At 45.2% G+C, this 23814-nt stretch overlaps 2 long non-coding RNA genes across 3 annotated transcripts; one reads left to right on the top strand and one right to left on the bottom strand.

The window, feature by feature from the left end:
• Positions 1–653: 653 nt before the first annotated feature.
• Positions 654–21771, top strand: LOC135377567 (uncharacterized). 2 transcript variants are annotated; one of them, XR_010418129.1, is made up of 4 exons: positions 654–2015; positions 9404–9452; positions 9523–9553; positions 21371–21771. It is a non-coding gene; the product is annotated as an uncharacterized LOC135377567 (long non-coding RNA). The 2 variants fall into 2 exon arrangements; XR_010418128.1 differs by lacking the exon at positions 654–2015 and having other exon boundaries at positions 8903–9452.
• LOC135377568 (uncharacterized) lies at positions 11964–23602 on the bottom strand. The gene is made up of 2 exons (XR_010418130.1): positions 23555–23602; positions 11964–12157 (listed from the first exon to the last, which is right to left on the bottom strand). It is a non-coding gene; the product is annotated as an uncharacterized LOC135377568 (long non-coding RNA).
• Positions 23603–23814: the final 212 nt, after the last annotated feature.

Raw genomic sequence — 23814 nt, 5'->3', positions numbered from 1 at the left:
GAATGACAACGTTCTCTCCCCTGATTTGTTGAAAACGGGAGGAGGAGCCTATTTTGTGCCGTGCATAATGGTATGCACGGCACAAAATAGGCTCCTCCTCCCGTTTTCAACAAATCAGGGGCGAGAACGTTGTCATTCGGGATGATGGTTGGCTAGGAGAGTGCTATGTGGTGAAGTTCATTTTTTAAGAGTGTAGACTCGTCAAAGCAGAACTAAGTTCAAAAGATGACGTCGCGCAGGGAGGAGTTTTGAACTTCCGAAGTTCAAGAAAAACGTTTCCCTTTCCCGGCAACTGAAATTGGGTCTACGTCAGTGCCGATCAAAATCAGTGTGTGCGCGACCCGCCCACTGGCACGAGCGTGACCAGCTCCGGTGGCGCAGCGGTAACGCGTGCGCTTGGAGACTGGGAGGTCCGCGGTTCGAATCCGCGGGCCGGCTGTGCCGTCTGGGGTTTTTCCTGGGTTTCCCTCAGATGTGTAATAGGCGTATGAAGTCGGCCCATGGACGCAGCTATCCTCCCCCCGAGCGGATTCCGCTCGGTCTTCCACTTCACCCTTTCCTCTCCTCCTCTCCACCACCTTTCCCTCCCCGAGAAACATGCCGCCTAATCAGGCAGGCAGACCTCTCGGGTTCCTCCCAACGACACTCCCCCGGCATGAGCGTGATAGAATGAAGAACGAGAAAGCGCACCGCTTCCGTCCGGTCCGGTGAAAAGTGAAATGCAGAGCAATACATCCTTGAAGGACTTAAGGTCAAATCATACATTGTCAAATATATTTGGGCTGCGCGAATATTAGAATATTTCGGATCTCGAGGCGCCTAACTGTGTTCCGAATCGAATACGGAATTATATGTTCAATTTTGAATCGAATCAGTATTTCTTCCAAACTAAGTACATACAGAAACAGCATGACTCGAGGCCTGATCCCATGGCATCACAAAACACCCGCGCTACTGGGTATGGTAAAAAGGAAACGGAAAACTGTTGTACGATTCACGGAAATTGCGGGCCGGGCAGTCCTCCGTCAAGTTATGCAAACGCAAAAAGAAAAAAAAAAAGAAAGAAAAATGTCGAAAAGACGAAGCACCCTGTGACACGGCTTTTCTGGTAACCTCCTCAACCTTGCTGCCGCTATCAGCGGAAGCATGGAAGAAGGAACTGAAGGCGAGACTCGTCGTTTCTTTCCACAGTATGCTACATTACGTGACGGAGTAATTAACGTGGTCGAGATTTTGCGCAAAGAAAATTTACCCCGGCAAGTTTTATTGTAGTGGGGTAATGTGTTTTGTGTTCAAATTGGTTGAGAAATCGAAAAGCCCTTTCCGTTTCGGACAAGAAAAAACAAAAGCCAACAACAAACTAACGAAATAAAAAAAGTTACGCTGACTTGACACATTTCAAAGTTCTATTCAGAATATTTCTCGCGACTGAAAATCGATCAAGTGCGCGCAAGTCAAACGTTTGTCGATGACAAGCGCCAGTGACACCACGAAGTAGAATTTTAAACCTCTGTTTTGTGTCACATTACATGACACACCCGCTGTATCGGCATGTGTGCTATACGTGTATTCGGGATCAGTGAAAACAACAACGCTTCGGTGAAGAAACTATTTGCTTATCGTATTTCCTTTTTCTATGTATCTACTCGTTTCTTTTTCAAAATGACCGCGTGTAAATTTGAGCAAATGTAAACAGACTAGTGCCCGCACTGCGACGACACAACCACGGTAAGAGGGACGGAAAAGTCGCACGTCCGAAAAACCTTGGGTCCGTGCACTTGCAAGCGCTGATTTCGAGGTGCTGCGCCGCTGCATAGAAGAGCGCCGACGCTCTGCAACGCCCTGCAGATGCGGTGTTCATGTCTCTGTTGTGTGCATTTTATATTTAGGATGATTCTCTCTATCAGAAGGAAAGCTGTTGTCCTCCTCCTCGTCTCAATGAAAAATCTCATTTTTGTACAGCAAGGAGACCACGTGAAAACAAGAGGGCATCACGGAACCTGCAGCCATGGGAGGTACAGTGTCATACGTGTAGAACACAACAATCTTGTGCGCAATGATATCATTATCCGTGACGAGAAACGCATCTTGCGTGAACCCTACACCCTCAGAACAGAACTTCACCGCATAGCACGTTATCCGCAAACCATTGACACGAATGATAGGATTACCGCTTCTGATTCAAAGAGCGACGGGGGCGTATAGCAATTTGGGTATATGATAATTGCTATAAAAATGCCTATGTCCCCCTCTCTCTTCAAATCGGAAGCGATAAGCATATCACTCGTGGCTGTAGTTGGCACACAGCATGATATGCGGTGAAGTTCTGTTCTGAGAGTGTAGGCTCTGCGCAGATGGTCACACAGCGAACGAACAGCGTTCTTCGACAGTCGGTAACACAGGCAAAAATCCTCGTTTGGCATTTCAAACGTATCTTCATGTTAAATGGGGAGTCAGAGGTGCAGTAGTAAAGGCATGGCAATAAAAGCGGCCGCAATCTTTCTCACAAACGTCAAAGTTCGCCACTATCTTTCGTTGAACTTTTTTCGGTGGAAAAAAAGTTGCGCAACGTCATTTTGACGTCACGGAACTTCTGCCAAAAGCTGCATTTTCTCTTTTCTTGAACTTTGGTTTGATTGACAACAGGGGCTGTCACGTGGGCCGGGAAACAGTCCAACGGCTGTCTTTCCTCATATCTCCCGAATTGTTTACGTCGTCGAAATCTGCAAAGACACCACCCTTCGGGCACCGAAAACGTCATTTTGACGTCATGAAAATATTTCAAAGTGCGCGCGTCTCGGTAACCTTGACCTGAGGTTTGATTGACAGTCAGGAGCGCTCACGTGGGTCACGGAAAGCATCCAATGGTTGCCCTCCCTCCCATCTCTTGAACTTTCTTCGTGTTTCAAAATACGACGAGTCTAGCACATGAGAGGACTGATGTTCTGAGGCTGGAACAACATAGAAGGGACAAATACATACAAAGCCTCAATTTGCCTAAGAAATTAACGATGAAACATGAAAGTCACTGAAAAGGTTAGCCAGCTGTATGAGTCGAACCCACATCTTCTGGATTGCCGGTCCAGGGCTCTACCAATTGAGCTAAGCTAACAGGCCTTCTCAGCGACTTCCAGGGTGCGTCCATCTGAAGGGACAAACCAGCCACTCTCTCTCACTCATCCTCCTTTCACTCTTACAGTTTTGCTCACTCACACACACATTCATACGACGGGATCGACGCAGGCGGCAACAGTTGAACATGAGAGAACTGATGTTCTGAGGCTGGAACAACATAGAAGGGACAAATACATACAAAGCCTCAATTTGCCTAAGGAATTAACGATGAAACATGAAAGTCACTGAAAAGGTTAGCCAGCTGTATGAGTCGAACCCACATCTTCTGGATTGCCGGTCCAGGGCTCTACCAATTGAGCTAAGCTAACACGCCTTCTCAGCGACTTCCAGGGTGCGTCCATCTGAAGGGACAAACCAGCCACTCTCTCTCACTCATCCTCCTTTCACTCTTACAGTTTTGCTCACTCACACACACATTCATACGACGGGATCGACGCAGGCGGCAACAGTTGAACATGAGAGGACTGATGTACTGAGGCTGGAACAACATAGAAGGGACAAATACATACAAAGCCTCAATTTGCCTAAGAAATTAACGATGAAAGATGAAAGTCACTGAAAAGGTTAGCCAGCTGTATGAGTCGAACCCACATCTTCTGGATTGCCGGTCCAGGGCTCTACCAATTGAGCTAAGCTAACACGCCTTCTCAGCGACTTCCAGGGTGCGTCCCCCATCTGAAGGGACAAACCAGCCACTCTCTCTCACTCATCCTCCTTTCACTCTTACAGTTTTGCTCACTCACACACACATTCATACGACGGGATCGACGCAGGCGGCAACAGTTGAACATGAGAGAACTGATGTTCTGAGGCTGGAACAACATAGAAGGGACAAATACATACAAAGCCTCAATTTGCCTAAGAAATTAACGATGAAACATGAAAGTCACTGAAAAGGTTAGCCAGCTGTATGAGTCGAACCCACATCTTCTGGATTGCCGGTCCAGGGCTCTACCAATTGAGCTAAGCTAACACGCCTTCTCAGCGACTTCCAGGGTGCGTCCATCTGAAGGGACAAACCAGCCACTCTCTCTCACTCATCCTCCTTTCACTCTTACAGTTTTGCTCACTCACACACACATTCATACGACGGGATCGACGCAGGCGGCAACTGTTGAACATGAGAGAACTGATGTTCTGAGGCTGGAACAACATAGAAGGGACAAATACATACAAAGGCTCAATTTGCCTAAGAAATTAACGATGAAAGATGAAAGTCACTGAAAAGGTTAGCCAGCTGTATGAGTCGAACCCACATCTTCTGGATTGCCGGTCCAAGGCTCTACCAATTGAGCTAAGCTAACACGCCTTCTCAGCGACTTCCAGGGTGCGTCCATCTGAAGGGACAAACCAGCCACTCTCTCTCACTCATCCTCCTTTCACTCTTACAGTTTTGCTCACTCACACACACATTCATACGACGGGATCGACGCAGGCGGCAACAGTTGAACATGAGAGAACTGATGTTCTGAGGCTGGAACAACATAGAAGGGACAAATACATACAAAGCCTCAATTTGCCTAAGAAATTAACGATGAAACATGAAAGTCACTGAAAAGGTTAGCCAGCTGTATGAGTCGAACCCACATCTTCTGGATTGCCGGTCCAGGGTTCTACAAATTGAGCTAAGCTAACACGCCTTCTCACCGACTTCCAGGGTGCGTCCATCTGAAGGGACAAACAAGCCACTCTCTCTCACTCATCCTCCTTTCACTCTTACATTTTTGCTCACTCACACACACATTCATAGGACGGGATCGACGCAGGCGGCAACAGTTGAACATGAGAGAACTGATGTTCTGAGGCTGGAACAACATAGAAGGGACAAATACATACAAAGCCTCAATTTGCCTAAGAAATTAACGATGAAAGATGAAAGTCACTGAAAAGGTTAGCCAGCTGTAGGAGTCGAACCCACATCTTCTGGATTGCCGGTCCAGGGCTCTACCAATTGAGCTAAGCTAAGACGCCTGCGTTGATCCCGTCGTATGAATGTGTGTGTGAGTGAGCAAAACTGTAAGAGTGAAAGGAGGATGAGTGAGAGAGAGTGGCTGGTTTGTCCCTTCAGATGGGGGACGCACCCTGGAAGTCGCTGAGAAGGCGTGTTAGCTTAGCTCAATTGGTAGAGCCCTGGACCGGCAATCCAGAAGATGTGGGTTCGACTCATAGAGCTGGCTAACCTTTTCAGTGACTTTCATCTTTCATCGTTAATTTCTTAGGCAAATTGAGGCTTTGTATGTATTTGTCCCTTCTATGTTGTTCCAGCCTCAGTACATCAGTTCTCTCATGTTCAACTGTTGCCGCCTGCGTCGATCCCGTCGTATGAATGTGTGTGTGAGTGAGCAAAACTGTAAGAGTGAAAGGAGGATGAGTGAGAGAGAGTGGCTGGTTTGTCCCTTCAGATGGACGCACCCTGGAAGTCGCTGAGAAGGCGTGTTAGCTTAGCTCAATTGGTAGAGCCCTGGACCGGCAATCCAGAAGATGTGGGTTCGACTCATACAGCTGGCTAACCTTTTCAGTGACTTTCATGTTTCATCGTTAATTCCTTAGGCAAATTGAGGCTTTGTATGTATTTGTCCCTTCTATGTTGTTCCAGCCTCAGAACATCAGTTCTCTCATGTTCAACTGTTGCCGCCTGCGTCGATCCCGTCGTATGAATGTGTGTGTGAGTGAGCAAAACTGTAAGAGTGAAAGGAGGATGAGTGAGAGAGAGTGGCTGGTTTGTCCCTTCAGATGGACGCACCCTGGAAGTCGCTGAGAAGGCGTGTTAGCTTAGCTCAATTGGTAGAGCCCTGGACCGGCAATCCAGAAGATGTGGGTTCGACTCATACAGCTGGCTAACCTTTTCAGTGACTTTCATGTTTCATCGTTAATTTCTTAGGCAAATTGAGGCTTTGTATGTATTTGTCCCTTCTATGTTGTTCCAGCCTCAGAACATCAGTTCTCTCATGTTCAACTGTTGCCGCCTGCGTCGATCCCGTCGTATGAATGTGTGTGTGAGTGAGCAAAACTGTAAGAGTGAAAGGAGGATGAGTGAGAGAGAGTGGCTGGTTTGTCCCCTCAGATGGACGCACCCTGGAAGTCGGTGAGAAGGCGTGTTAGCTTAGCTCAATTGGTAGAACCCTAGACCGGCAATCCAGAAGATGTGGGTTCGACTCCTACAGCTGGCTAACCTTTTCAGTGACTTTCATCTTTCATCGTTAATTTCTTAGGCAAATTGAGGCTTTGTATGTATTTGTCCCTTCTATGTTGTTCCAGCCTCAGAACATCAGTTCTCTCATGTTCAACTGTTGCCGCCTGCGTCGATCCCGTCGTATGAATGTGTGTGTGAGTGAGCAAAACTGTAAGAGTGAAAAGAGGATGAGTGAGAGAGAGTGGCTGGTTTGTCCCCTCAGATGACGCACCCTGGAAGTCGGTGAGAAGGCGTGTTAGCTTAGCTCAATTGGTAGAACCCTAGACCGGCAATCCAGAAGATGTGGGTTCGACTCCTACAGCTGGCTAACCTTTTCAGTGACTTTCATCTTTCATCGTTAATTTCTTAGGCAAATTGAGGCTTTGTATGTATTTGTCCCTTCTATGTTGTTCCAGCCTCAGAACATCAGTTCTCTCAGGTTCAACTGTTGCCGCCTGCGTCGATCCCGTCGTATGAATGTGTGTGTGAGTGAGCAAAACTGTAAGAGTGAAAAGAGGATGAGTGAGAGAGAGTGGCTGGTTTGTCCCCTCAGATGGACGCACCCTGGAAGTCGGTGAGAAGGCGTGTTAGCTTAGCTCAATTGGTAGAACCCTGGACCGGCAATCCAGAAAATGTGGGTTCGACTCCTACAGCTGGCTAACCTTTTCAGTGACTTTCATCTTTCATCGGTGGTCTAGCACCCCTGCATGTTTTTAACAATCGAACCAGAAAAACTTGAAAGCCGTTGTTTTTTCACATTTCACTACGGGCACCACTTTGGGCTTTGATAAATACACCACATGAAATGGAAAAAAAAAACTACATCTTGTTAAACATGTTGCCGAATCACGTGCAGCACACTGTACTTTTAGTCCTTTCTTGATCTCTTGCGACATTTTCTTCCACGTTAGTGATGTTACATCATGCACTGAAACGCTGTGCAAAATGAAGCGTATGGGGTTGCGGGTTCTGTTCCGGCTGAGGACGCCAGCAACTTGGTGGTAAGGTACAAGTTGCTTAGACACGCTGTCTTCCGCAAGGGGCGTTAAATACGGTGAGCCGTGTGCCAAGATTTTGGCTCACGTTAATGAACCCTCAGGTGGGCAAAATTAATCCACAGTGGCCGACCACTGTAGCGTAACGATCATAGTTGTCTCGTGACGTAAGGCCACGGATTATCAATTATTAAACTAGTGTGCCGCTACAGTCAACTCTCGGTGAAGAAATGCACTTAACAAAACAAAAGAGTTGCAGAAAGCAACAGAAATGCCGCTGGAGAACTTCACTGTTGCGTCGCCAGAAAGGGACAACAAGGGTTGACGTTGGCGCACGGGGGCATTGTCCCTCCTCCATGCCCAGCAGACTGAAAACTTTCCACCTATCCACTGGATACCTAAAAAGGGACCAGTGGATAATAAAATAGTTTCAAAATGATTTGGCTACGATCCGGTATTTTTGTATATAGTACTCTAGAATGACCCACAATGCCTAATAGTTTCGCATTGTCCAAGAGCAGGTGCCTCCCAAAAACAGCAGGTGCGCCCTTTACAGTCTCCACTGTCCCCTCCAAGTTGGAAGACTACCAGCAGTTGTGGAGAGGACACAAAAATCGACCTCTGAGGAGCAATGTTGCCAGACGGGCGGAGGGAGGAACCCGAGGAAGAGGTCGCTCAAAAGTGCACAAATAAAGTTGATTCCTAAAAGACACAATTGGTCGACCTCATAAAAACCTAACGAAAACCACAACCAATAGGCTAAAATGATCTAAGATCACTGGGTGTCCAGCATGTGTTTCAAATATGTTCGAACACTAATGCATAAATGCATGCAGTAATGCATGTTGAGCAGCCTTATCAACGAGTTCCAAGATCCCCACGTTTACAGGCCCCAGTATGTTTGGTTACACTTGTACCAATTTTCTGGCAAAAAGCCCCTCAAAGTTTCCTTCACCTTCTGGCTGTCCAGGTGCAATACCTGTCTTTCAATGAGGAAGAAAAGAAAAGATAGAATGCCAGCTCAGGTTATTTATGTAAGCAGCAAATATTGCAAGGGTGGAGGTGCAGGGTAGTTGGTACATAGTTTCACAAAAATAGAAAATAAGTCGCCAAAGGACGAGCATGGAAGACAAGTAGACATCACAACTGCTAAGCACTCAGCAAATATCTCTTTGGCAGCACATTTTCTTGGTTTGCTAGGAAGGGCACTAGTTGCCCGCAGTTCTAACCAAGCCTCCTGATTGTATCGCAAAAGTATTGAATTTGCTTCTTTTTGAGATGTTGTCGTGATGCAGAAATAAAACTGAAAAACAGTGCAAGTCAGACCAGCATGCATTTCTTTCATATTCGAGCCCGGCAATGCCATCACCCACTTTTCTTTCACATGATGCAAATCACGATGAAACCGAAGCTAATCTACATTCAAATTACAATGTTGCGCCACCTAGGGGTCTTTATACAAACATGGTCAAGAAGAAACAGACAACCACGGTTCACACATGCTGAACAAATGGATGAGGTGTGACTCGCAGTGCTTTTCAGTTTCATTCCTACATAACGACAATGCCTGAAAGAATGTCAATACGACACGTGCGGTAAAACGAAGTCTTTCAGCCAATCATCGTGGATAACATGAAGCGCAGAAAGCCACAAGTGGCTCAACATTTTCATCACCACTAAAAATTAGTCTTTAGGCCATTAATTGTTCCATGAATTGTTCAGTCCAGATAGAAGACACAAAGAGGTCAAAACATATGTTTCCGTTTTGTTGGTTTCGTCAGCCTTGGGAAGGTTCCTCCGAGCTCTCTCTCAACGAGTACTGTACCTGGTGTATAAACAGGTGCACAATAGATACATAGTTTAGGTTGAACTTTTGCAATGTATATGCATTTACCATTTTGCCCTCACTCGGAGTATGAGATGGAGATCACTTCTCTGGCGATGTCGGGACAATCCCTGAAGGTTCCAGCTAATATGTGGCCAAAACCAGCCGAGGGATTTCGTGTGTCTAGCAAGATTTGAGTTTATGTCCTCGTGTGTCTTTGGTAATAGTAACATATAAAGCGAATAATTGCAGCAGAACTTGCATTTTATCTCACAGATGACAGATCTTCCGCTGTTTGCGCAGGCTTTGCTTTGCAACCCTTACTGCAAAGAAATAGTTTTTTCTTGTGCTTCACATACTGAAAGTTGAATTACTTCCATGTTTATCAATTTCAGAAGCGACAGTCAACCACAAGTCCACCCCAAGGTGAGGGTCTGGATCCGCCCCTTATTTCATTATGGCATAAAAAGGAAAAAACACTGTAGGATGCCCTGCACATACTAGTGTATGTATACTCTACTGGTTGTTCGTCCACTCGTCTAAACCCTCACCGGACGCACAGGTGGCATAGACGTGGATCTAGGGAGGGGGTTCTGGTTTAAATATTGCACATTACTGTCATCACTCACGCGCTATGGCCATGTCTTTAAAAACGCATGTCTGCCTTGGCTTACTTCTTTGCATCATTCTTGTTGTATTTCGCATTCATGAGACCATACATAGCTGTTGTGCTGGATAAACTGCACACGCGTAACACGATCTATGAGGCTGTAGTGGTTATAGTTCGTCCACGGCGCCACAACATGACAACTGATGACAACATGACATGACATCACATTTGCTGCCGCTGCCGCCCTTGCATTGCGCCTTGCTGCCGCCTCGCGCCCAGAGCACCCACAGCCATGGGAGAGGAGCTCGTGGGGGAGAGGCACGCATTCGGGCCGCCATGTTGGGAGGCCCTAAAGCGCTGTGTGCGCGCCCATAGAAAACAATGGGAGGTAACAGAGATTGTGAGTATTTATTGCGCTGCAGGCGTTGAAAAAATTGAACAATGTCTCTTCGGCCTTCAGATAGGTCGGTGTTTTGATTTTTCGGCCCTTCGTCTGTTGGCCATTTTAATCTTTTGGCCTTTCGTGTTTTGACCTTTTGATGGGTTTCCCTCTGCAGGACACATAAGGGCTCAAGAATGGTAGTAAATGTGGTGACGGGAGTGTAGATGTTCCCCTAAAATTGCCTGTATCGGCATGCTGCAATGATCGCAAAGTAGCCTTTCTGCAGTGCCTTACGGGTGGCAACCAGAAGGGCGTAGGAAAGAATGACCCCGGAGAAAACGTTCCCGGAAAAAAGTGCCCCCGGTATAGCAGGTGGGCATTTTTATCTGGCTTATTTTGTCCTACTCTCTTTCACAGAAGACATCCCAGATGCCCGTTGTTAATGTAGGTCGTCAAAAATGTTATGTTCGTAAAAAAGGAAATGAAGAGGTTGCCGGACTTTTCAGCAAACGTATTTTCGTTGAAAGCCGTTAAAAAAAGAAAAAGAAAGAAAGAAAGGTCATGGTAATTTTAATTTACAGTGAACAACGCAAAGGAACAACGAACTGATGTTTCCGTACGTGCAAAACCTTGTAATGCCCTTCCTTATACAGGGTGTCTTTTTTTATACAGATTTTTTATTAAAAATCTATAAGAGTCCCAGATATCCGTTTGGGTGACAATAGCCGGCAAAGAATATCTGCCGTCCCAGAGATGTTAGAAGTGAAAACAGGACGTCTGTAGCTCATACATTTTTAATAAAAAATCTGTATTGAGAACAAAACACGTTGTTATAACCAATAAGCCGAAGACCATATTCCAGCGGTATGGCCGTGTACCGAAATGTCCTTGTACCGAAAGGTCCGTGTACCGAAAGGTCCGTGCACCGAGAGGTTCGTGCACCGAGAGGTTCGTGCACCGAGAGGTTCGTGCACCGAGAGGTTCGTGCACCGAGAGGTTCGTGCACCGAGAGGTTCGTGCACCGAGAGGTTCGTGCACCGAGAGGTCCGTGTACCGAGAGGTCCGTGTACCGAAAGCTCCTGTACCGAAAGGTCCGTGTCCCGGAAAAATCACGCTAAACAGCGAAGAAACAGAGTTCAGCAACGCTCGGCGTTCCTTGAAGTGGGTTTGCGCGCAATACACGGAAGTGTTAGGTGAAGCCAACTTTCAAATCTTGTAGGGAGTATCTTGTATCAGCAAAGTACGCGGAGTAGTAAAGAGGATGCAGCAACAGCCAACGATATACGAGGCATACCAACGCGAACGCGAGCATGCTCTCAACGCTCATCGCTGGATGATGCTTTACTGAACATGCAACTTATTGTTTTTATAAACAGGGGCCAGTACAAGCCTTAGTGGTTATACAGTTAATTATCAACCAGTCTCTTAATAAATATTCTTTCACTTAATTTCCACACTCCACAGACCGACCGCTGTGGTGTCGCTCATGATCTCAGTTGTCTCGCGACGTAAACCCCAATTACTAATTAATTAATTTCAACACATAAAAGTTTTTTTTTTCACCCGAAAATACATCACTTCTTAGTATATCACCCGATTTTACCCTGTTTGGCAGGTCCTGATTTTCAACCCGATATTTACCCCCAGATTTTCACAAAAAATAAAACCCGAAAACTGAGGGCCCAATGTATACTGTAGAAGTAGGTTAGATCTACAACAGTTAATACAAGGTATTATATACTATGAATACCTTTAAAAATCTCATGTGACACGAATTAAAACCGGAGCACGAAACACGGACAAGACGGACACATAACACGGACACATTAGACGACACTTGCTCCACTATCAACAGATTTTTTAGTGGCAGCAATCCTTACATAGGAGTTGCCGAGGGGAAAGGGGGATTCATGTACCAACAGGCCCACTCTGCCATTTTCATGTGACACATAAGCTTTTACTTTTTGGAGGTGCTGCGGTGATCGAAGTTTGTGGGCACTGCTCAGGTTTTGCAATTTCTTGAGTGTGTCGGAGGCAGCTGTGAAGGAGAGAACATTGGTTAGGACGCAACTAGTTAAAAATAAATATGTTGTTTAGTAAAAGCATTGCATAAATGTTTAAAACATCACTTTAAAACAGGGTTTACAATCCAGATATATTTTAAAAATTTCAACGTTTAAACGCTGTTCTAAAAAGAATTATAGCTTCAATACAAAGACACAATGCTGGGTGAAGGGGCCTAAGGTGTATACAAAACTCTTTGAAGTGATGTGTTCCATGATGTGAACATGTAAAGAGAATGTGCAAAATTGAGAGAGGCTCACCACAGTGCATGCACTGAGGTGGTTCCTCCCGGTAAAGTAGGAACCCGTGGATGAGGAACATGATACTTATCTGTAAGCTCCAGTGATGGACAGTACTTGAAGTACCAAGTATTCAAGTAGTACTTTAAGTACATTTCTGTGTACGTGTACTTTACTTTAAGTACATTTTAAATTGTGTACTTTGTACTGTACTTAAAGTACTTTTTTCCGAGTACTTTTCCATCAAGTACTCAAGTACCCAAACTTGGACTCCAGACAAAAAATCACAAAAGAGTACCAAAAATACACCCCACTAAAAGCGCTAAAATGACAACAAGAAGACGAAAATAGGGCTATCTCTGAGGTTTCGTCTTCTTGCCGTCATTTTAGCGCTTCTAGTGGGATGCAGTACCAAGATTCCCAGTATGACATTTTACCAAAAGGGATTTTTGGGCTTTTAAAGAGCATATTTGTTGAAGCAAATCTATTGTTGAGAGGCTTGAAATGTTGAAAAAGTATCAACGCTTCTATGATTATGTAACACGAATGGAATGCAAAGACACGCACACATTATGACACTGCAACCGGCAGCACAATGACTTGGTCAATTGTCATTTCAGTTCTCCCAATGCAAGGTTCTATGCTTTTTTTTGTATTGTTTCCTTCATTGGCAATTAATAATCAATTTATATCACAATGTGTGATTGCATTACACGATGAACACTCTGAAAGACAGACATGCTTTCATTTTTACATTTTACGTTTTTGTAATTGGCCACATGGATTACATTGTTGCATATCACAGTCGTATAAAAATGAAGGCTTACATCGTGTTTCGTCCTTTTTAATTTTCTTTATGTTCTTTTTTTAAACATGTTGTATTTCAAAAAGCTCAGGCAGGGAGGTCCGGCGACAATTACCGATTTCCTTCGAAAAAATATTTGTTGTACATATATCTCGCCAGCGAACAGTCCCCAAACTATAGATTTTTTTGCGTGCAATATGTCAGATGCAATGGCTTTCAGCGTGCCTAAACAGCACGGGTCAATTATGTTTTGATCCTCAATTAAAAATCGCCAAAGTTGCAAAAATTTCAGATTTTGCTCATATATTTGTCTTTGTAGTGTACTCCTCCTATACACGCCATCGAGTTGTATGAGGTCCATGCGTGTAAGCTTTTTTTTCTTAGAGTGCACATGTGGCAATACTATAGATTCCGACGGGCGCTCGCTCTGCTTTCCATTCTTCCTTCTTTGAGACCCGGAACGTTTCCAGGGAACTTGCTTCTAATAACAAAAGCGAGGCTCTCTCGATTTTGTTTTGGCTTAAGATGGCTACCGTCGCCGCAGCAGAACTTATAAGTAATGGCGCCTGGGCCCGCAAGTTGTACAGGGAGTCCATGTGCTTTATCAATCCACCAATTCCGTCAGCCGAGCTCTTGCCGTGACCCGTGTCGGAAAATATCCATTCCGTCATGTGCGATCTCTTCTGGAATTCATACCGCCGATACCGGTTCTTGAAATGACTGGCGGCGCCGTCTGGCACGAATAAGGCTCCGGCAAAGACACCAGCATTTTCGTCCATCCAGTCCTCAACCAAGTTCAGCTCCGCCGAGGGCATGGGCGGAGCATCAGTAATCACTTGTATTTAGACAGGTCGTGCAATATATTGTTAAAAGAAGCCTACCTCCATATAGGTAGCTCTCCTGCGTGATGACAATACACATGTCTTGTTAAAATTAGGAGTTGCTTTTGATAGTGCAGGGGTCTCAGCTGTCAACTGGCCTCGAGTATTCAGCCGCTGTAGTGCTGTGCTGCGAGATCTTAAGGCGGCGCATCAGAGCCTGCACTTCGTCGTCTACAATCGAGGGGTGGCGCCGCGAGCGGAATGGTTCGCGCAGTCACCGCTTCACAACATTTTGGCGCTTGCTTGGAAATGCGGTATCGCTGATGTAACGTCTTCTTTTTGTGTTATTTTTGTTTTCTCTTGGCGCGCGACGGGTCAAGCGAAATCTTGTGACCTGCCGATCACTTTTCGGACACGGCTGTTAGCAGCACGGTATTACAGTCGCTTGCGGTTTTTACCGGCTGTTTCATCACCGCCAGCGGCAATACAAGCTGCTATCACACGACACGCATTCCGCTTTCTGTGTGGCGGATCCGTTGAGTGGGTCTGTGGGTCTCAACTACAGCTTCTCTTGCGATAACGTGCCACGTGACCAATTACTGAATGAGGCAGAATCCCCCTCCATTCCTGCGGTTTCGTCCTTTTTAATTTTCTTTATGTTATTTTTTTTAACATGTTGTATTTCAAAAAGCAGCAAGGAATGCCCAGAAATGTATAACCTCTGTTGGCTTGAACTTTTTTCCCCTGAAATTATCTAGCCTCTTATACCCGAAGATTAGTACCGGAACACCACACTAGGCGGGTGATCTTGGATCAGTCAGGGTATAATACGTACTATTTTGCATAATCACAGCACAGCTGACTGATTACCTCTCCACATGTAACTGCAAATTAGAACATCTGATTAAGTTCATATACACGGGTTGGCACTTACCCTAGGACTTTATGGTTTCAGAGCATTTGTCAAGAATCGCTCGCTAAAGTTTTTCCAAAATAGCAAGACAGATACTAAACAGTGAAATGCAAAGTGATACAAATTAAATTGGCGATGTACTTGATCAGTACTTGAAGTACTTTGCACTTTACTTGAAGTACATTTGGAATTAGGTACTTTGTACTGTACTTGAAGTACTAATGACACCAGGTACTTGGTACTTTACTTGAAGTATAATTTTGAGGTACTTTGCCCATCACTGGTAAGCTCGATCGCATCACACTGCACAGACGATCCTCTGGGTAGCCCCGTGAGGAAACCTCTATTGAGAGACCACTTTGGCCTTAAACACTGCTACAAATAACACGACAAGCTACAAATTATTATTATCCAACAAGCTGACAACATAGCTCAGACACAAAGGCAGTATCCAAGCCACACCACACCAGTTACGTAGGATTCTTTGTCACATATCAAACCAAGGCACAAAACAATACCAATACATGAAAAAGATTGACTCTCTTGGTCTCATTACGTCGTAATACTGAACTTGTGCGCGAAAGTGATTCAAAGAAATGACGATGCACTTGCTTCCGTAGAGAACACCGTGTACCGTGCTAGCAATGTGTGCAGAAAAGCGCTCGAGTGCTCGCACATATTGATGACACCACTATCAATGTAGTGTAACATGTTCTCTCCAGCATATTATGCACTCAAGCTGTATTTTCCGCAGGGTAAAATGCAAGTGTGTTCCACTGAACCTCGGAAGAGCGATCAAACAACTTGCAACCAGTACTGGTTTGGGGCAAAAAAAAACTTCACAATTGTCAAATAAATGTACAGAATGGACGCCTGTTTATTTCTTGATAAAGAATGACTCCTTGCCGGTACGGTTGGTACGACCGTAATTGCAAGAAGTTGCCACGATGGCTGCGGCGACTGTTTTGGGTACAGTAAGATGGCGGCCGGTTGTCACACGCTCGCGCTCCCTATCCGTGATCCAGCCTTTTACAATCGAGATCAGTGCTCTCTCCAGAGACCGTCCCCATCATATGTCAACTGAATAAGGACATTGGGAAAATGTGTGCTGACCCATGCTATAGGGTAAGCTATGTGGATCCAGGATGGCACATGAAGGGATGTACTGGGGGAGGATTTCATGGCATCCACGTCACCCCTGAAGGGGCCCACAGACTGGGGAACTGGATGGCTCGTAAGGCAGGCATTTTTTTAGGAAGACAACGTCTGATCACACCACACAGCAGATCAACTCAGTGGAGGAGGAAACACTTCCAGAGCCAAGTGGATATCTGCTTCATCCTCAAGCAGGCTCTGAGAGGAGCTCAAAGAACGAGCGGCTCGTGGAGACTGAGAGGGTGGTAGGCGAACGGAGCACAGAGTCGTCAGTGCAGAAGCAGATGGGATTCTGCAGAAGACGGCGCAGACAACGGAGACGACGAAGACAAGATAGGGGGAAGAAAGAAAAATGTGAGACTGAAAATTGCATTCTTAAACATGCAAGGCGGACGACTCGAAAGAAAATGGATAGAACTAAGTGAAGTGATCCAAGAGGAAAACATGACGGCTTTCATATTGGCAGAAACTCACCCAAAGGGAGCAGAAACCCCTCCAGCTACTGAGGGGTATGCATGGGATGGCCTAAATCGACAAGAGGGGGAACGACGAGGAGGTGGCATTGGATTCCTAGGAACAACAAAAGTAACATGGCAGAGAATTAGACATGAGTGCAAGGAGCACATGTGGGTGGAAGCAACCATAAACAAACGAAAGATTGCTATTGCTGCAGTATACTGGTGGACCGGTAGCCAGGAGGAACAAAACGTGATAATGGCCCAATGTCTGAACAATGATATCATAGACTTAAGAGAAACACACGATATCATGGTCTTTGGTGATTTCAGTGCACATATAAGAGAACTCGATGGACGCAACAACAATGAAAGACAACAGACAACAATGACAGACAACAGACGACAATGGAAGAAGGTTACTGGAAATTGTAGATCGCCACAACTTCACAATTGCTAATTTGGTGAACCCAGACACAAATCCCTACACATGGACCCAATTGGATGGTATCATCAGCCTCGGCAGTGATCACCGGACCTTGGTAACAGTGCAGGGAAAGAGGACAGGACATCTACAAAGGAAAACCCAGCTCGGAGACCCCAACTTTCAGAGACAGAAATAACAGCATTAATACAAACATGGAATGAAGAACACTTAAGATGCAGTCCTACACACAATGGGCGGAGGACCATAACTCCATAACCAACACCATAGAACTAAAGAGGAACTCAAAGGAACCCCCCAAAGCTTACTACAGATCATGGTGGGATGAAGAAGTAAAGGAAGCTATTAGATTGCGGGAAGATGCAAGCCGAACCCATCGACATTGCTTGGTGCACAAAGAACCTGTAGAAACGATACGACACGCTTGGAACCAATAGAGGTCCTTGAAACACAGTGCAAGTGAAATCATTCAACAGAAGCAGAAGGCTATGAACGATAGATTTCTCAAGACAATACATTCCAGTGGGAGAGATGGTCCAAGAAAATTCTGGAAATACATCAGGGATAGTGCCAAACAAGTGAAGTTAAAACAACCAATCCCTCACCCAGTCAAAGACAGGCCAATGAATCTAGATGAAATGCGGGACATGGTTACAAAGCATCTCACAACAATGTACACAGATGAGCACGAGAAGCGAACAGGACAGAAGCAAATGACACTAGAACTTGCAACGAAATCCAGACAACTGCTCAGGAATGGGAGCCAATAACGTTGGATGAACTACGGAAAGCAATAAAAGACACGCCATCAAATACAGCGACTGGATGGTGTTCCCGCAAGTGCTGTGAAGAGCCTGAAAGGGAAGGGGCTGGAAGAACTAAGAACCTTTTTTAACCAGATCCTCAGTACAAAAATGGTTCCTAAATGCCTGGAATGTCAGCTTGGTTTCCCTGGTGTATAAAGGAAAAGGGGACAGGAAAGACCTGGCAGCTTACCGCCCTATTTCAGTAACTCCTGTGACTTACAGGATCATCATGCGGATACTCAAATCAAGACTGGAAACTATGGTGGACGAGAGAGGCTGGCTAGGTGATCTACAATTCGGATTCCGACGAGGACGCAGGATTGAGGATAACCTCTTTGTTATCACTCAGTGTATAGAAATTGCAGAAAAGGAACAGCGAGACCTCTGGGCGTGTTTTTTAGACATTACAAAAGCATATGACAACGTGATACATTCTACACTCTGGAAGCAACTGGACGAACTGAAGATGGATGCGTATCTATTGGAACTACTGAATGAGTTATATACTGCTAATACAATAATAGGAAGCTGGAATGGAGTAAGGACCCACGAAATTTCTACCGACAAAGGATTGCGACAAGGATACCCACTCTCACCCCTACTATTTATGTCACGACATGATTTATGTTATACGAGGGTGGTTCCGTAAGTTTCCGGCCCGAGGTAGAAAATGCGCGCGAATTTGAAAAGGCGATTGAGGACGCGTGGCGCCATCTGTTGGAGGGCCGGAGCACCACCCTCAACCGTCTCCATGCTTTTGTCCGTTGGAGAGCGGCATTTCAAACAGCCAGGGTGCACTATTCAGTTAAAATGGAAAAAAATCGAGTACCGCGCTGTAATAAAATTCTTGACAAAAGAGGGACTTTCGCCTAAAGAAATTACAGCACGACTGGACAACGTGTACAGGGAAGCCTCTCCGTCGTACACAACGGTAAAAGGCTGGGCTAAGCAGTTTCGACTGGGGCGAGAGTCCATTGAAGATCCACGCGATGGTCGTCCAGTGGAAGAGGTGACACAAGAAAATTTGTCTCTTGTCGAGGAGGAAGTGCTGAGCGACAGGCATCTGAAGGTGAAGGAAATCTCAGAAAGGCTGGGGCTTTCCAAAACAACCGTTTTTCGCATCATCGGCGAGGGCCTTCACATGAAAAAGGTCAGTGCGAGATGGGTGCCACGACTTCTCTCTCAGTTCAAAAGCAACAGCGCGTCGTCTGTGCCAAAGAGTTTTTGGAGCTCTGTCAAGAGAACGATGAAGAAATATTGAAGTCAATTGATTGTCACACGGGATGAGACTATGATACTGTACTATGATCCCCTTTCGAAAAAGGAGTCGATGGACTGGCGCAAACCAGGAGAAGCACCCCCAAGAAAAGCCAAGGTCACACAATTCACAAAGATGATCATGACAACAATATTTTGGGATTGTCACGGAATCCTCCTCATCGACTTCAAAGAGAGGAACACCACAGTGAATGCGACTTATTATACTTCACTCCTGCACCGACTGCCAGACGCCATCAAGGAAAAGAGGCGCGGCAGGTTGAGTTGAGGTGTCCGGTTGCTCCAGGACAATGCCCCTGTCCACACGGCTTCTGTTGCCGAGGCTGCACTGAAGGAGTGCGGCCGAGAAGAAATCCCCCCCCCCCCCCCTCCCCTACAGTCCAGACTTGGCACCGAGTGACTACTTTCTGTTCTCAAACTTGAAGAGGGATCTCACAGGACGGAGATTTCAGAACGATAGTGAGGGGCAAGAGGCAGTTTTCGAGCATTTTGCGGACAAAACTTCGGACTGTTTTTTCAAGGGTATAAGAATACTGGTTGAAAGGTGTCAAAAGTGCATCGAAGTTAAGGGTGACTATATCGAAAAGTGATACACTTGTTTCGTCTCTATGACTATTAAAAGTTGGTCGGGCCGGAAACTTAAGGAACCACCCTCGTACATACGCCGACTGGAAGCAGAATTGGAACACTCTGAAGCAGGTTTTGACATATCATATCTGGACATGGGTCGGCAGGTTAAGCAGTGCATCTCAGCTACAATCTATGCAGACGACATTCTCTTGCTAGCTAATAATAAGGATGAACTCCAAGAACTACTGGATCTCAGCGCAGCATACAGAAAAGCCATCGGACTCAGCTTCAGTGCCGAAAAAGTGTTGCAATGAAATGGAAGAATAGTAACCTGCCAGAAGATACAAATACGAACATGCTGATAGTGGAGAAACCAATGAGATATGCCAACGAAACTAAATACTTGGGAATGGTTATTAGCTCGGGAAAGAATACATGAATGAACACGGAAAGACCTTGCGAAGAAAAGCCACCAAGTATATGGGTATCCTTCGAGCTCGAACAATATGGCCCTTCAGCCGATTTAAAGTCCTACGTGAGCTGTGGAAGACATTGGCGGTTCCGGCCCTCACGTATGACAATGCGGTGCTGTGTTTGTCGTCCCCCACAACAACATTCCTCGACAGGAAACAGAAAGAGGCAGGAATAGCAGCGTTGAATGCCCACCGGACGGTCCCCAAAACCGCAGTGCAAGGAGATGTGGGGTGGTCCGGTTTCCCGGCAAGAGAGGCGATATCGAAAATCGTACGAGGACAGAATTCGGACGTTACCAGAATCCTGGGTGGTGAAGAAGATGTATACAAGAGGATGATCTTTAAAGACATTCACACAAAATGGAGACGACGTACTAGAAAAGAGAAATCGGAATAACTGAGAAGACACTGCAGGATGAATCCCTTTACGAAAGGCAAGAAATTCGAGACAAAGTCACAGCATGGGAGACCGACAGATGGCTAAAGGAGTTGCAGTCTAAGCCGTCGCTGAGCCGCGAAGAACGTTATAGGACAAGAAAAATTTTATGACAACTGGATTGGAAGCACGTTGCTTTTCGAGGCACGGGCGGGGGTACTGCGCAACTTCTTGCAATTACGATCGTACCAACCGTACCGGCAAGGATTGTTTTGTGCCTTGGTTTGATTTGTGACAAAGAATCCTGCGTAACGGTGGTGTGGTGTGACTTATGGATACCGCCTTTGTGTCTGAGCTATGTTGTCAGCTTGTTGCGATAATAATAATTTGTAGCTTCTCATGTTATTTGTAGCAGTGTTTAAGGTAAAAGTGGTCTCTCAATACAGGTTTCCTCACGGGGGCTACTCAGAGGATCGTCTGTGCAGTGTGATGCGATCGAGCTTGCAGATAAGTATCATATGTTCCTCATCCCCGAGTTCCTACTTTACGGGGAGGAACCACCTCAGTGCACGCACTGTGGTGAGCCTCTCTCAACTTTGCACATTCTCTTTACATGTTCACAATGGAACACATCACTTCAGAGAGTTTTATATACACCTTAGGCCCCTTCACCCAGCATTGTGTCTTGGTGATGAAGCTATAATTCTTTTTAATTTTTGCAATTTTTAAAAGATATCGGGATTGTAAACCCTGTTTTAAACTGATGTTTTAAACATGTATGCAATGCTTTTACTAAACAACATAATTATTTTTAACTAGTTGCATCCTAACCAACGTCCTCTCCTTCACAGCTGCCTCGACATACTCAAGAAATGGGTGCAAAACCTGAGCAGTGCTCACAAACTTCGATCACCGCAGCACCTCCAAAAAGTAAAAGCATATGTGTCACATGAGATTTTTAAAGGTATTCATAGTATATAATACCTTGTATTAACTGTTGTAGATCTAGCCCACCTCTACAGTATACACCCTTAGGAATTAAAACTTGTTGGGGAACTGTGATCATTGTTTCAGTTAATAGGCATGCACATATATGCTATAAGAAGACAATTATTTCTTGAGAATGCACTACTGTTGATCACATTCATGCAGCTGAAGGTTTACCTTCGGCCTCTTGGAACTCTCTGTAGTTGCCTTAGCTACAGGAGGAGTGTCCTCCAGCATGTCAACTACTTGCAAAAATATTGACGTATTTAAGATGACGATTTGAGATATTGCGATTTTGATATCTGAGATGAAGATGATGATTATGACACAGTTTGAAGGATTTCAATTCAGGAAATTTGCAGTGGCAGGGCCTGCCAGAGTGAAACCTACTGAATATTTTATGGTGTCGAAGTGGCGGTTCCTTCAGGATAGGAATATCGTAGATGGGAGCGTGTCCGTCCTGTGTAGTTTCCCCCCCTTCGTTGCTCCTCACACTCAAGGAGATGTTTCCGTTCAATCGTATACACCAGCTCGCTTGTCTACTCTACCTATGTTCTTGAACTTAACAAAGTGTTGTTTGCATTAAGCAATTTGTAATACACTGAACACATAGGCAGCAAAACAAAAATTTAAAATTCAGCATGTATGAAAATTGGGTGCAACAAATTTACATAGTGTACCTGTACATTGTCATTCCTGAGATATATATTGTCATTGCAGGGAGGTCACAAAACAATAAACGTATTGTTTTGCCACCTCCCTGCACATTGTATCTTGAAATGCATATATGCAAGAATAAATGTTGAACTTGAAAAATGTATATTCTCTTTATTCATAGAGCATAACATCACTTATCTTCTTTACAAAAGCATATCGTGTTCCATCTTTGTCACGCAGAATGCACAACCAAGAAAGCCATCTTCCACTAAACATCACATTTGACACGATTCAGTTGGTATCATTTCATAGACAGGGTACACCAGGGCTCCAGTTTCAACCTCCAAATCGTCATGTTGCAGTTTGGAACACGTACATTCGTAGTGCAAGTGAGCCCTCGCACATTAAGATGTAAGATGGGAGTCACTGTTAATGCAAAGTGACTCCTATGAGAGAGACTGACGCAGAAGAAATGTGTGCAAACTGCAGAAAGTGTCATAGAGAAGATCTTCAGAAATCGTGCCTGGTTTCACGGCAGTGCTACCACACTCCCTTTTAGATGATGATGATAATGATTGGAGTTTCAGATGTGCAGCTGCATTTTTTTGCAAGGTGCTCCACATAACAAGCATGACAAAGTCAGCAGTGGATGGCAGGCCCCCGTCCCTACGCAGCTTTGTTCACGCTGCAGTTCTATTCAGCAAAAGCATGTGAGTACGCGAGAAGGACATTCAATTTCACCTGCAAATAATCAGAGCAAATGAAGGAAGAAGAAAAAAAAAGAAGTGCTGTACTTGAAAAGGGGATAAGTCTTGTGTCTCAAGGAGGTGTTACCACTTAATAAGTAACTTAAGTTTACGTACATCAATACCTAGATTAACTGGTCTAAGCGTGATCTAATTGCGTGAAGTAATTGTTTGGGATGCTTCGGTGTGTTCATATTTGCGAGGCATTACGTCGAAGACACCACTGTCGTTCACTAAAAGACCCTTTCTTGCTTGATATAAATCACACTAAACGCATACGCCTGTCTAAAACAATGGCTGTGATTCTACGGGGCGATTTCTTTCTACCATGCGGGTATATCCTTTCTGGGACCGTTCTTTGTGGAACAATTTTTGTCCAGAACGCAGCACGGGAGATTATTACATCGTTGTTGTTAATCTCACATCGTTTCTTATTTAAATATTGACTGGGAAACGTGCTGTAGTACAATCCCCAGCGCTGCACTGCAGTGACGGTCTAGTTTCGGAATGCAAAACATAACGTAATTAAGAATCGAGCGGCAGGACACCTGTTAAACACTGTTAGGATACATCAGTATACTGGCACCTTACAAAATTGTGTGACGGCAAACAACGATCAACGCCTACAGCGCAATAAATACTCACAATCTCTGTTGCCTCCCATTGTTTCCTATGGGCACACACAGCGCTTTAGGCTTTAGGGCCTCCAACATGGCGGCCCAAATGCGTGCCTCTCCCCCACGAGCCCCTCTTCCATGCGCGATCCAGCATCCAGCCTTCATACGATCAGTGGAACAGACTCTCTGGCAGAAGCACTGGGCTTCGGCGACGACGACGAGTGTGTGAACATCACAAAGAAAAGACTGGAATATTGGTGGGGAAGAAGTAATCCCAGCGCCCTCCAC

This window comes from Ornithodoros turicata, chromosome 1 (genome assembly GCF_037126465.1).
Source record: "Ornithodoros turicata isolate Travis chromosome 1, ASM3712646v1, whole genome shotgun sequence".
In the NCBI taxonomy this organism is placed as follows: Eukaryota; Metazoa; Arthropoda; class Arachnida; order Ixodida; family Argasidae; genus Ornithodoros; species Ornithodoros turicata.
This window is presented reverse-complemented; position numbering and strand designations above follow the sequence as displayed.